Source organism: Tachypleus tridentatus, chromosome 7 (genome assembly GCF_004210375.1).
Source record: "Tachypleus tridentatus isolate NWPU-2018 chromosome 7, ASM421037v1, whole genome shotgun sequence".
NCBI lineage: Eukaryota > Metazoa > Arthropoda > Merostomata > Xiphosura > Limulidae > Tachypleus > Tachypleus tridentatus.
In genome coordinates this window covers 66762340-66774454 of record NC_134831.1, presented here as the reverse complement: position 1 = coordinate 66774454, position 12115 = coordinate 66762340, and the positions used below count along the sequence as shown (strand labels likewise).

At 34.2% G+C, this 12115-nt stretch overlaps 2 long non-coding RNA genes across 3 annotated transcripts in view; one reads left to right on the top strand and one right to left on the bottom strand.

Annotated features, from left to right (window-relative positions):
- Positions 1-12115, top strand: part of LOC143255873 (uncharacterized) — a 180709-nt gene that overhangs the window by 30779 nt on the left and 137815 nt on the right. The gene's annotated exons all lie outside the window — the stretch shown is intronic.
- LOC143255872 (uncharacterized) overlaps positions 1-12115 on the bottom strand; it is a 44465-nt gene that overhangs the window by 13031 nt on the left and 19319 nt on the right. The gene's annotated exons all lie outside the window — the stretch shown is intronic.

Sequence of the window (12115 nt, the reverse complement as noted above, 5' to 3'; positions counted from 1 at the left end):
CACATTATAACTCCCCCACAGCTGAAAGGGCGAGCAGGTTTGGTGTGACGGGGATTTGAACCAAAACTTGGGCACATCTTATATCCCATATTATGCGATATAGTCTGGCGATGTTTTCTCAGTTTATGCAATGTGTTTATTGTAGTTTTTGTTAATGTCTATTTTGATAATTCAGATTCATTTTGATGTTAATCTTTGCTTGACTGTTTGCGTACACATACAAATATGGATATTTGTTAACAGAGGAAAAGCTGATAACTACTTGTGTTACAGACATATACATAAATATATACATATATGTTAGATTTACACTGCTGAAACTACAGACGAGAAACATGTACAAGGAAGTAGAGAAATACAGGCATAAAGTTCCTGTGGTTCAAAGTTATTACTGATAGAATGTATTACATGAAATGCAAACCATAAACGCATATTGGGTATATTACAGAGTTTGACCTACCGGTCGGCTATGATTGTTTTGAATTGTGTTACGAAGGGGTCGAGAGGTTGCATACTAGACTTGTAGCTAAATATTAAACAATTAAATCAATGACGAAAACTTGGTTGCTTTAAAAACTATTTTCCAGCCTGAATAGAATGAGTTGTCACAGGCTACAGTCCATTCGAAGTCTTGGCTGCTTTGTATGTATATATATATAACATATATACTGTATGTATGAACGTATTTATTTACTTATGTATTATACAAATATTTCAATTTTTATGTTCTGTATGTGCTAGTTTACAGAGCCAGTTGGGCTACGCTGAATGTCGCAACATATATTTTGAATATATATATATATTTCGTCCATTTTCGAAATTGTATATACATATATGCAAATAATAGCTGGCGGGCTTACGGCCCGTACGCTTTTTCCAAAGCACTCAGACTTTATAGTTATTATCTCCATGTGCTTTCATTCCATGGAAGTTGGAATAGAACCTGCATCAGGCATGAAAATACACGTTCGTCTGTATGTCTCCATGATGCTGCTTTGTGCAGATAGTCAAACTGCGCATAAGTTATTTTGTTGTTGGTAAAATGACGCCTTTCAGGGGCGAAATATACAATAAAGGAAAATATATTCGGCGTACAAAGGCTATCGTTCTACGCCAAAGCAAAAAGAAATTATAATATAATTTTTATTTAAAATCAATCGTTTAAATTACTGTCTGTATTTATACGATCTTGCGAACAATACTATTTACTGCTATTCTTGTTTCTGTTAATCTAATGGTACAAAACTAAACTTACTGTCAACGTCACATTCTACTATACTTTGAATAAGTATTCATTTGTAGAAACTAAGAATCTTAAAAGTAGGATAAAGAATAGTATATATATATATATATATATATGCCTTAACATGACACTCATGGGGTCAAGGTCAGTTCACGCTTGAATAACCATATGTGCAATGCGAATATGTAACGCTGCCTAGCAAATGACTCTGTGGGTGATCTGTTTCAAAGCTGTAACCATCCAAATAGTTTGAACTTAGCACCAAGCAGAAACTTTTTGAAACGTGCGTTTGAACGTATTATGTAAACAAGATATTGTGTAGATGTTTTGCGCTGTTTTGCGCGTCTAATTATAAGCAGTTGCCAATCTGTGTGTTGGATTAAGCCTGTCTGAATACCATATTCGTTTTTTCCTGCTGTTCTATAATTTACTTGTCGTAAATAAATTGAACTATAATTTTTATTGAATAGGTTTATATGTATATGTACATTAATACATGAACTAAATGCACATATTTTTGTGATTTGATTCAACACATAAATATCATTGCAAGTGCTGTTATCATTATTCACGAACGGAATAGCTTTTTAGTTCACGAAATAATTCATAACCAGAAATGGCCCACGCTCAGAGGAAATGATGTCACATCGATTAAAAGTTGCACTTGGACCAGTTTTGATTAGGATTACTTCATCATGGTATCTGTATATACAACGACGTCATTTCTTCCTGTTTCAGTCATTATAACAGTATTATATTCATCTCACTTTTCCAAACTGTCGAGAACATTGCTATGATATCTGATAAGGACATCTCTCTATATATATATCAATAGAAAGGTATCTTTATTAAGAAGGCAAAACAGTAGTAATAATAACTGTAAGTGTTCCTACAGAAATACAGGAAGATAAAAAATAATATTTTATGCCTCGATAATTATTCCAATATTCCCTTACGTCACATTTTAAATTAATATCTATAATTACATGAATCAACCATCCTTGCACAGTATGTTTTATTTCAGTTTTGAAAGCCACAACTGCCAATTATCGTTCCACCTGTGTATTTTCAAATTAAGAGAAAATATGTACTGATGTTGAGGAAACGTCTTTTGTTTTCTTATCATGACTTATTACGAAAAAGAACAAAACATGATAGAACATACCATTACAAAATGTAGCTCTAGCTTTACACTAGGTATACTTATTAACAGCAGTCATCTACAAGTTATAAGGTATAAAAGACCAACTGTCAGCAGTGAATACCTTACCTCAAAAACGAGGAATTCAGTCTGTTGTCGTTTTCGTTGAGTTTAATTTTTGATGCACGTATCTAGAATTTTTTTTTAAGTTACGCATTATTGTATCATTTTAAAGATAAGACAATAATTATGCTAGTTTTAAATGAATTTTGTGTTTTGTTTTCTAATTATGCGCAAAGCTACTCAAGGGCTATCTGTGCTAGCCGTCCCATATTTAGCAGTGTAATACTAGAGGGAAAGCAGCTAGTCAACACCACCCACTGCCAATTCTTGGGCTACTCTTTTACCAACAAATAGTGGGATTGACCGTCACATTATAACGCCCCTACAGCTAAAAGGGCGAGCATGTTTGGTGCGACGAGGATTCGTACCCGCGACCCTTAGATTACGAATCGAATGCCTTAACCCACGTGGCCATGCCGGGCCAGTTTTATATGAAGGAGAGTGCCATTCCGGGCCAGTTTTATATGAAGGAGAGTGTAATATAACGTAGTTATTCTCACCCTAGATAATTTTATAACAATTAGGTTACGAATATAAATATAGAAATAGAAAAGGTAGTTAGACTGCAGTGAAAACTCAGTTGGGGTAAAGGTAAAACGTATCTTGTTTCTGATAATCTACACAGCAGTAGAGATACGCCATCTGTCTTATTTGTATGCCTTCCTTGTGAACTGGAGTAAAGAAATAACAAATTTAAAGTGGATTCTTAAACCATACGATATCCCATATCTAAATCATTCCTCATTTGAAAACAATTTTAATAACAACAGCTCGTAATGAGCCAACATACTAAAGGTAGCTAAATTAAGATATTAATAAAAACCTTTACTGATATATTGTATCCTTATGCGCAGTTCATATGCTTGCAGCTACCGTTATTTACTAGGGTTTATTTTGCTATCTGCACATTGAATCTTAGGGCTATTATATTATCCCCACATAGTATCTTAGGCTCACCATGCTATCCAAACATTGTGTTCTAAGGCCACTTTGCTATCCCCATGTTGTATCCTAAACTCACCTACACAATATGAGTGCGTTATAATGTGACAGTCAATCCCACTGTTTTTTGGTAAAAAGAGAAGCCTGAGATTTGGCGGTGGGTAGTGATGACTAGCTATCTTCTCTCTAGTCTTTCACTGCTATATTAGGGACGGCTAATGCAGATAATCCTCGCGTAGCTTTGCGCGAAATTCTAAACAAACAAACACTCTGTATATATACATGGAGTAAGAATTAAATTATCAGACATACTGGACCTACCTTGAACTTATCAGATATACTGGACCTACCTTGAACTTATCAGACAAACTGGACTTACCTTGAACTTATCAGACATACTGGATCTACCTTAAACTTATCAGACATACTGTACCTACCTTGAACTTATCAGACATACTGGATCTACCTTGAACTTATCAGATATACTGGACCTACCTTGAACTTATCAGACAAACTGGACCTATCTTGAACTTATCAGACATACTGGACCTACCTTGAACTTATCAGACAAACTGGATCTACCTTGAACTTATCAGACAAAGTGGACTTACCTTGAACTTATTAGACATACTGGACCTACCTTGAACTTATCAGACATACTGGATCTACCTTGAACTTATCAGACAAACTGGACCTACCTTGAACTTATCAGACATACTGGACATACCTTGAACTTATCAGACAAACTGGATATACCTTGAACTTATCAGACAAAGTGGACCTACCTTGAACTTATCAGACATACTGGACCTACCTTGAACTTATCAGACAAACTGGACCTACCTTGAACTTATCAGACAAACTGGACCTACCTTGAACTTATCAGACAAACTGGACTTACCTTGAACTTATCAGACATACTGGATCTACCTTAAACTTATCAGACATACTGTACCTACCTTGAACTTACCAGACATACTGGATCTACCTTGAACTTATCAGATATACTGGACCTACCTTGAACTTATCAGACAAACTGGACCTATCTTGAACTTATCAGACATACTGGACCTACCTTGAACTTATCAGACAAACTGGATCTACCTTGAACTTATCAGACAAAGTGGACTTACCTTGAACTTATTAGACATACTGGACCTACCTTGAACTTATCAGACATACTGGATCTACCTTGAACTTATCAGACAAACTGGACCTACCTTGAACTTATCAGACATACTGGACATACCTTGAACTTATCAGACAAACTGGATATACCTTGAACTTATCAGACAAAGTGGACCTACCTTGAACTTATCAGACATACTGGACCTACCTTGAACTTATCAGACAAACTGGACCTACCTTGAACTTATCAGACAAACTGGATCTACCTTGAACAGTTAAACAACTTTCGGAATACCGAGTTTATTTATTAATTACAGTATTTTGTTCAAAGCGAGAATCATTCGTAGTTGACATTCTATAGTCCCCCAGTGGCACAGAGGTATGTCTGCGAACCCACAACGGTAGAATCCGGGTTTAGAAACCTGTGGTGGGTAGAACACAGATATCCCATATCGTAGCTTTGGGTTTAATTCTAAAGAAACAAACAAACATTTTGTAAATGCGTTCTGCTACTTGACTAGTCGTGGAAAGGGGTGTTAAAGAATTTTCAGGAACTGCGAGTAATGTAATTTTCAACCATACAAGTTATTAGCAGCGACAGAAATTTCAACTTTACAATAGAGGAAGCCAATTTCTTTATTCTTTTGTTTTACAGTTTGCGCACGTTTAAAATTCCTGAACATGACGTTGAAACACGACAGATTGCAATGAATCTCAGCAAGAAATCTGACAACTTTTCTATGTTAAAACTTGTATAGTTTCATGTAAACAAATGGAAGAAGGAATTCTGTTCTGGTTAAATAAATTCTCTTAAAACATGGACTAGTTAATGAAGGAAGGCAAGAAGTAGTCTTAGCTGCTTTCTGTTCATCAAACTTTTATGCAGGGATCTTTCATTGCCAGAAGCAAGTACCTGCATATCTAATATATTTCAACAGTTCAGTCATTACAAGAGGCAGATGAGATTAAAAGGTGCTTGCCAGTAAAATACAAGAAAACTTATACTTTAAGGGGCGAAAAATAATCGCTATTCTATCTTCTAATATACAAGTATAGGAATGATGCCTGACATTTTAGAAAGTCTCTCGGGGTTTTTACGGGGTATTTATGTACATGGAAGGTAATAAATAATACAATATAATATTATGCATGAAGTTAGAAATTAACTCCTCAGTATTAGCCTGCTGATCTTGTTAGGTTTATTGTTTTGCATATTGGGTTGCTTATGTGCTCCACCATGCACTTCTGCCGCAAAAGATATCTTCGAATTTGACGTAAACACTGTACTAAGTCAGATCCTTTTTTGTTGTGAGAAATAAATATAAAAATTAAAAATTGTTCTTTCGATATGATATTATTTTCTCAAACGTTATCGCATAGTACAGTTGTTATTTTAAACGAATGCCATTTTAATTCTTGTTGTGTCAAATATAAAAGGTATTTCGCCAATTATGTGACTTACTCTAAATAGAACTTCTTATTTTCATTATTGGGATTTTGGTTTTACAGACCAGAGTTAGGGTCACGTTCACTTGGATATCTTTCTCCTGTCTTTGCCGTTAATATTCCTGATGATGCTATCTCTACGAAGTTCGGAATAAATTAAATAGTGCGTTAGTGTTTATTTGTTTCTGAGGTTCACGCAAAGCTACACAGGACTATCTGCGCTAGCCGTCCCTAATTTAGCAGTGAAAGACTAGAAGGAAGGCAACTAGTCATCACCACCTACCGCCAACAGTTGGGCTACTCTTTTACCTACGAATAGTAGGATTGACCGTTACTTTATGACGCCCCACGGGTGAAAGGGCGAGCATGTTTGGTGTAATGAAGATTCGAACCCGCGACCTTCAGATTGCGAATCGAGCGCCCTAACCACTTGGACATGCCGGGCCCGTACTTTATTGACATACTGGTTAAAATGTCTCGCGAGTTACCAATCGCGACATACAGTTATTATATTTTAGATTAGTTTAAACAAAAGGTTACAGCTGACATTTACGTTTGATTGTGTAGAGGGCGCTGTATGCGTTTCAACCTCAAGTAAGGGAGATTAGTTCTATATTCAATTTCATTTCCTGATCATTTTTATTTAAATAGTCTATAAAAAGATGTTTATTTAAATTTCATGCAGTAATTCAGAGTTTATTGTTTTACTAGTTTCATTTAATGATATCAATAGAACTTGATAAAATAAAATATGTTGTAGTGTTCATCCTTGTAAAACTTGTGTAGACACTATACTTCCACGTATGATTACGTCATCAAGGTCTAGATTTAATTATGTTAAAACCATTATTTTAATGACGAACTTATTGTCCACAGGATTTTAACAAATTTGCTGTTATCCATCGTATGAGTGATATAACAACTTACATTTTTATTGTCGATTATATTACATGTATTTGACGAAGCTGGTCAGTGCCACTAAGGGTTGTAAACAGATTTCAACGTACACTCAGTTACGTAAATATGATAATGATATTTCTATATTTCCCTATGGCAGTATGAAATATATAGACATTAGTTTCATTTTCTTCTGTGGGTCATTAACACCATGGAGACATATCATCCTGACTCATTGTGACATGTTCAACTTTAACTAGAGCTTTTATATGTTACTGAACATAAAAGTCAGTAAATATAGCTCTTTCAGGTTACATGATGATTCCGCTCACTAAATGTGTTCCCATGATATCCTATTTCTCAATCTTTGACGGGGACAATTCAGTCAGTGTACAATTATTGCCTGATTTCTATTCAATACTGTGCCCGAATTATACATTTAGACGGATACTGCTTAGGAGGGGTCGATGACCTACACATACAACACACGTTTCGCTATCTTTAATTTTAATATCTAGTAATTAAACTATGTAGTAATTTTTTTTCTACATAATAAATGTAAGTCATCACTGCTGAAGAATAACTACGCTTACCATTTTTCATAAACCTTCGAGGACTGAACTTTTACGTTATAAATATGACTTGTACATGTGCTCAAAATCACGATGTCGAGTAGGAAATATAGGTATGTTTTTTTTTTTTCTAATTGACGTCATTTATCTTGATACTTAACCCTTATTGGCTCACACCTAATGGTATGTCTCAAAATGGGTTATCAGTATGACACATTGTCACTATTTATGTACTTACATTATACTTAATATTGAAAATAAACGGTTCAAACGCTAAAAATCACGCATTGTTTTTTACATGTAATATTCACCATAATTTAACTAGAGTTTTTGTACTTCGCTGAACTTAAAAGTCGGAAAGTAATTAACATATGAAATGTATAAGATTTACTTCTTTATTATATGTTACAACGAATTATATTTGTGTGTAATCGACTGTTTCTGATTTGTGCTGATAAGCTCGGTTACAAGTTCAGATATATCCTAATTTTTAGCGTGTTTATCGGAAGCCGTGTGGTGTTTTAACAATGCAGTTTGCGGAATATTAAACGTAAGTTCAATCCAAAAACTCCCAAAGAGAATGGTTTGGACGAATCTTTTCGTAACAACTTTAATACAAGTTTCTATTTGTCTATTGATTAATTTAAAGTGGAACTCAGCATCCTCAAGTCTCCTTACGTGCTTGTAATAAAGTCTACCTGTTGAAAACAAATTTAACTAAGCAATTACCAACCTTTTATTTTTCTGCAGTCACCTTTTTATGTTTAGTTTTCAATTGAGATACGAACAATTTCTCCTGTGATTCGGTAAGGAAGGTCGAAGTATCACAATAGTCAGCAGTAGGATGAGCAGACAGGAACATTTTGAAAGCAGTTACAGGTATAATATCGTTCTCGGCTTGCTGCACAAGTTCTGCCAAGGTGGTTCTAAACGATATTTAAATACATCTGTCTGCCATTTGGAGATTTACGAGCTTCTTATTTGTTTGTTCGCTTCTTTTTGAATTTCGCGCAAAGCTACACTATGGTTATCTGTACTAGTCGTCCCTAATTTAGAAGTGCAAGCCTAGAGGGAAGGTAGTTAGTCATTACCACCCACCACCGACTCTTGGGCTATTATTTTGTTAAATAATAGTGTGATTGACCGTAATATTATAATGCCCCCACAGCAGAAAGAGTGAGCATGTTTGGTACGAATGGGATTCGAACACGCGAACCTCGGATTATGAGACGAGCACCTTAACTACTTGGCCATGCCGGGCCTGTGCCAAGTTTTTTGTATTTGGTCGTTAAGCTCGTGATGTGCTGACGGATTTCAGCAACCTTATTACTTGAAATTACCTTTCATAGTTCCAACGCTAAAAGAGCGTGGGAACTGCTTTCTCTTTAGCCAATAAATATATTCAAAAAATTCAGTTTTAAATTGAAAAATCTAGGTTGTTTTCTTTTGCCAACAAAAATGTCCGCCGTTGTCTCGTGAGGAGCCTTTTAATATCTGTGTAAAACAAACAGTCTAAAGTTCAGTCAAATCTGGATCACTTTTCAAATATAAATATCCTGCCCTCTTCACCACTAATAATCAGACTGGTGCATTTCTACAACATGGAAGAAAGAATAATGAACAAACCTTTAAACGTGAGTATATTGTTACATATGTTTATTTGCTTATGAATCTAATTTCTGTATTTCTTTGACCCGGTAACGTTTATATTTTAGTCATATTCATTATATTGATAAATAATGTTTACTGTAAGGATAAGAAAAGCTGCTGCCAATAATGAGATGGTGGAAAGATCAAATCCAACATTAAAGATAAAACGACAGTTAGGATCTTGTGGTATTATTATACAACGTGAAAATAAACCTTGATTCATCTGATGTCCATCGTTTAGGAAACGACCGTTACATCACTTTATCAACTTACGAGAATAATTATAATTCGACAGTTCAAGGGCTTTGGAAAAAGAAAACTATATCCAACCAAGAATGGTATCACATTTTCCTTCGACAGAATGGCAGAAAGTTAAACAGCGGATCTCAAACATTAGTGTAGCTGTCCAGAGAAAAACTAAATAACATTTGCTTCTAGAAAGAGGAAATCGTGTAATGTGTTAATAACATATTCTCTATTTTCTTTACGTATTGACTTAATTGTCATGGTATTCATACGATATTTGATAAAGTTCTTTTTATTTTATCAAATTCAGGATGTCAGAAATTATGTTCAATGATTTCTCATTTTGATACTTATGTAAATATAGGAACATGGAATATGATAAATATTTTATTACATCACTTTGCCATTGGAAAAATAAGAACTATATTTCTTATAGTGGACGTTTTCCAATGCTGCGATATACCTCTGAGTTTTGTGATCTCATGACAAAAGATATGGCCTACAAGAAAATATATATCTATCCTTCACGTGAAATCAGTTTATAAATCTACATAAAACCAACATGATTAAATTTATGTCCAGAATCTTGTGCTTTACATAAATATACAGAAAGATAAATGTACATTTATGAAATTACCAAGATTTGAAGGTACACCAGGAGATTATTTTTTGTTTATGAGTTGACACTTTCTGTTTTCGATCTAGTACTCACATATTTGTCATTTCAGTCTATCACTGTTTACAAATATAACTCACCAAGAATCACACATAGTCTAACTTCTTCAGTATAATTATTCAGATATAATAGTGTTAGCTTTTATGCAGCTATGTTTGATCACGAGTATTTTATGTCTCTCTATCTCTATCTATGTTTGGTTATGGGTACTACATGTAATTTGTATGTCTAGTCACGAGTATTTCATATCTTTCTTTATGTATTTATGGTCATGAATATTTGATATAGATATTGTTATATATTATAATTTATCTCGGATGAGTCTCCGATTTAGTATGTTACGTTCATTAAGTATTAAGATTTCAAACAGCCGGAAATTTTAATTTTAGTTTAGAAGTTAATTTAATGCCGATATGTATCAAATTTATGATATTTGTCAACAAGGTTGATACACACATTTGTATTTCTTAACACAAATCTATCGTAATATACAAACAACAATACAGTTTGGAAATAATGGCTACTATCACTAGTTATTACAAAAATTGGTTAAGAAATAATACAAGAGTTTTACAAACGTACAAATTATACTGAGTCTTTTAACTGGTCTAGAACTGAATATTTTATCGATGGGCCAGGTCCACGACGAGTAAATCAATTCTACGTTGATATTGATACTCCTTATTTAAGCTAGATAGCTTGGTTGGCCTCACGTCGCTGACTTTTTACCGACGAAAATATTTACTGTCCTTATAGAAATACTAACGTCCGAGGTTAATTCACTGAAGCTGAACAGTTTTTAAATGATCCTGGTCACATTCTATAATTTTCTGATTAATAACCACAATTATAGCTTCTGAGGCTTATAGTATATTGACTGTAGCTAACCAAAAATATTCTATTGTTGTGTCTCGGCTAGCTTTTATGCCAATTAGGCGAGATTCTGAAACATTCGACAATATTCAAAGTTACGTTCATATTTTCGTAAAACATATATTATTGATTCTTACTCTCGAGAATCTTCCACAAATTTAGAGAACATGCGGAACCTGCGCAATACACATCCAACAATATACGTCACATGCATCAAACTGAAACAAACGTAGATATTAAAATGAATGTGTAACAGTAAATATATTACAACATTTACATCTAGTCACGGGTATCATATGCATGTATATGTGTGTGTGTATTTCTGGTCACGAGTATTTTATATATGAGTATATCCATGTCTGGTCACAGTTATATATATATGTCTAGGCGTGGGTATTATATATATATGTGTGTATGTTTGTTGACGGTTATTTTATAGATTTGTTTGTATGTCTGGTCACGGATATTTTATAGATCTACATGTATGTCTGGTCACGGATATTTTATAGATCTACATGTATGTCTGGTTACGGATATTTTATAGATCTATGTATATAGTCAGGTAAACAAACCTAACATGTCAGGCGAGTTCTTCATCTACTGCGAATGGACCATAACCTCTACTTCTTTCATCGAGGCACTATTTTATAACGACCCAAAATACTCTATAATCATATAAAGTATGTACACACACACACAAACACATATATGAACGGTATATATCATTTGTTTATCTGATACGTGTTTTGAAAACAGTCGTGTCAAATACCGAAAAGACATTTTCAATGTTGAATACTGACACACACACACGCACGTATTTATTACCACGATTCGGTGTTTACAATTAAAATTGCAGAGTCAACAGTCGCTATACTGTAACATATAGTTTCAATAATTGCACTAAACTTGAACACATACCTGGCGATGTATTCAATATTACGTTTTCCTAACTTCATCGGAACTACAAGTGTATTACTCATGACTCAGTTATCGTATTAACTTATTATTTTTTCACGAATTCTGTTAGCGCAGCGGCGCATATGGTGGATAATGAAAACTATGAATATTTCATATATTTGTCAATAGATTCACTCTCGCACAATAACTAAAGCCAAATATTGTTGTAACCACAATAATCGATTTTACTTCGTATTTATGAGAAAGTATAATAACATTGT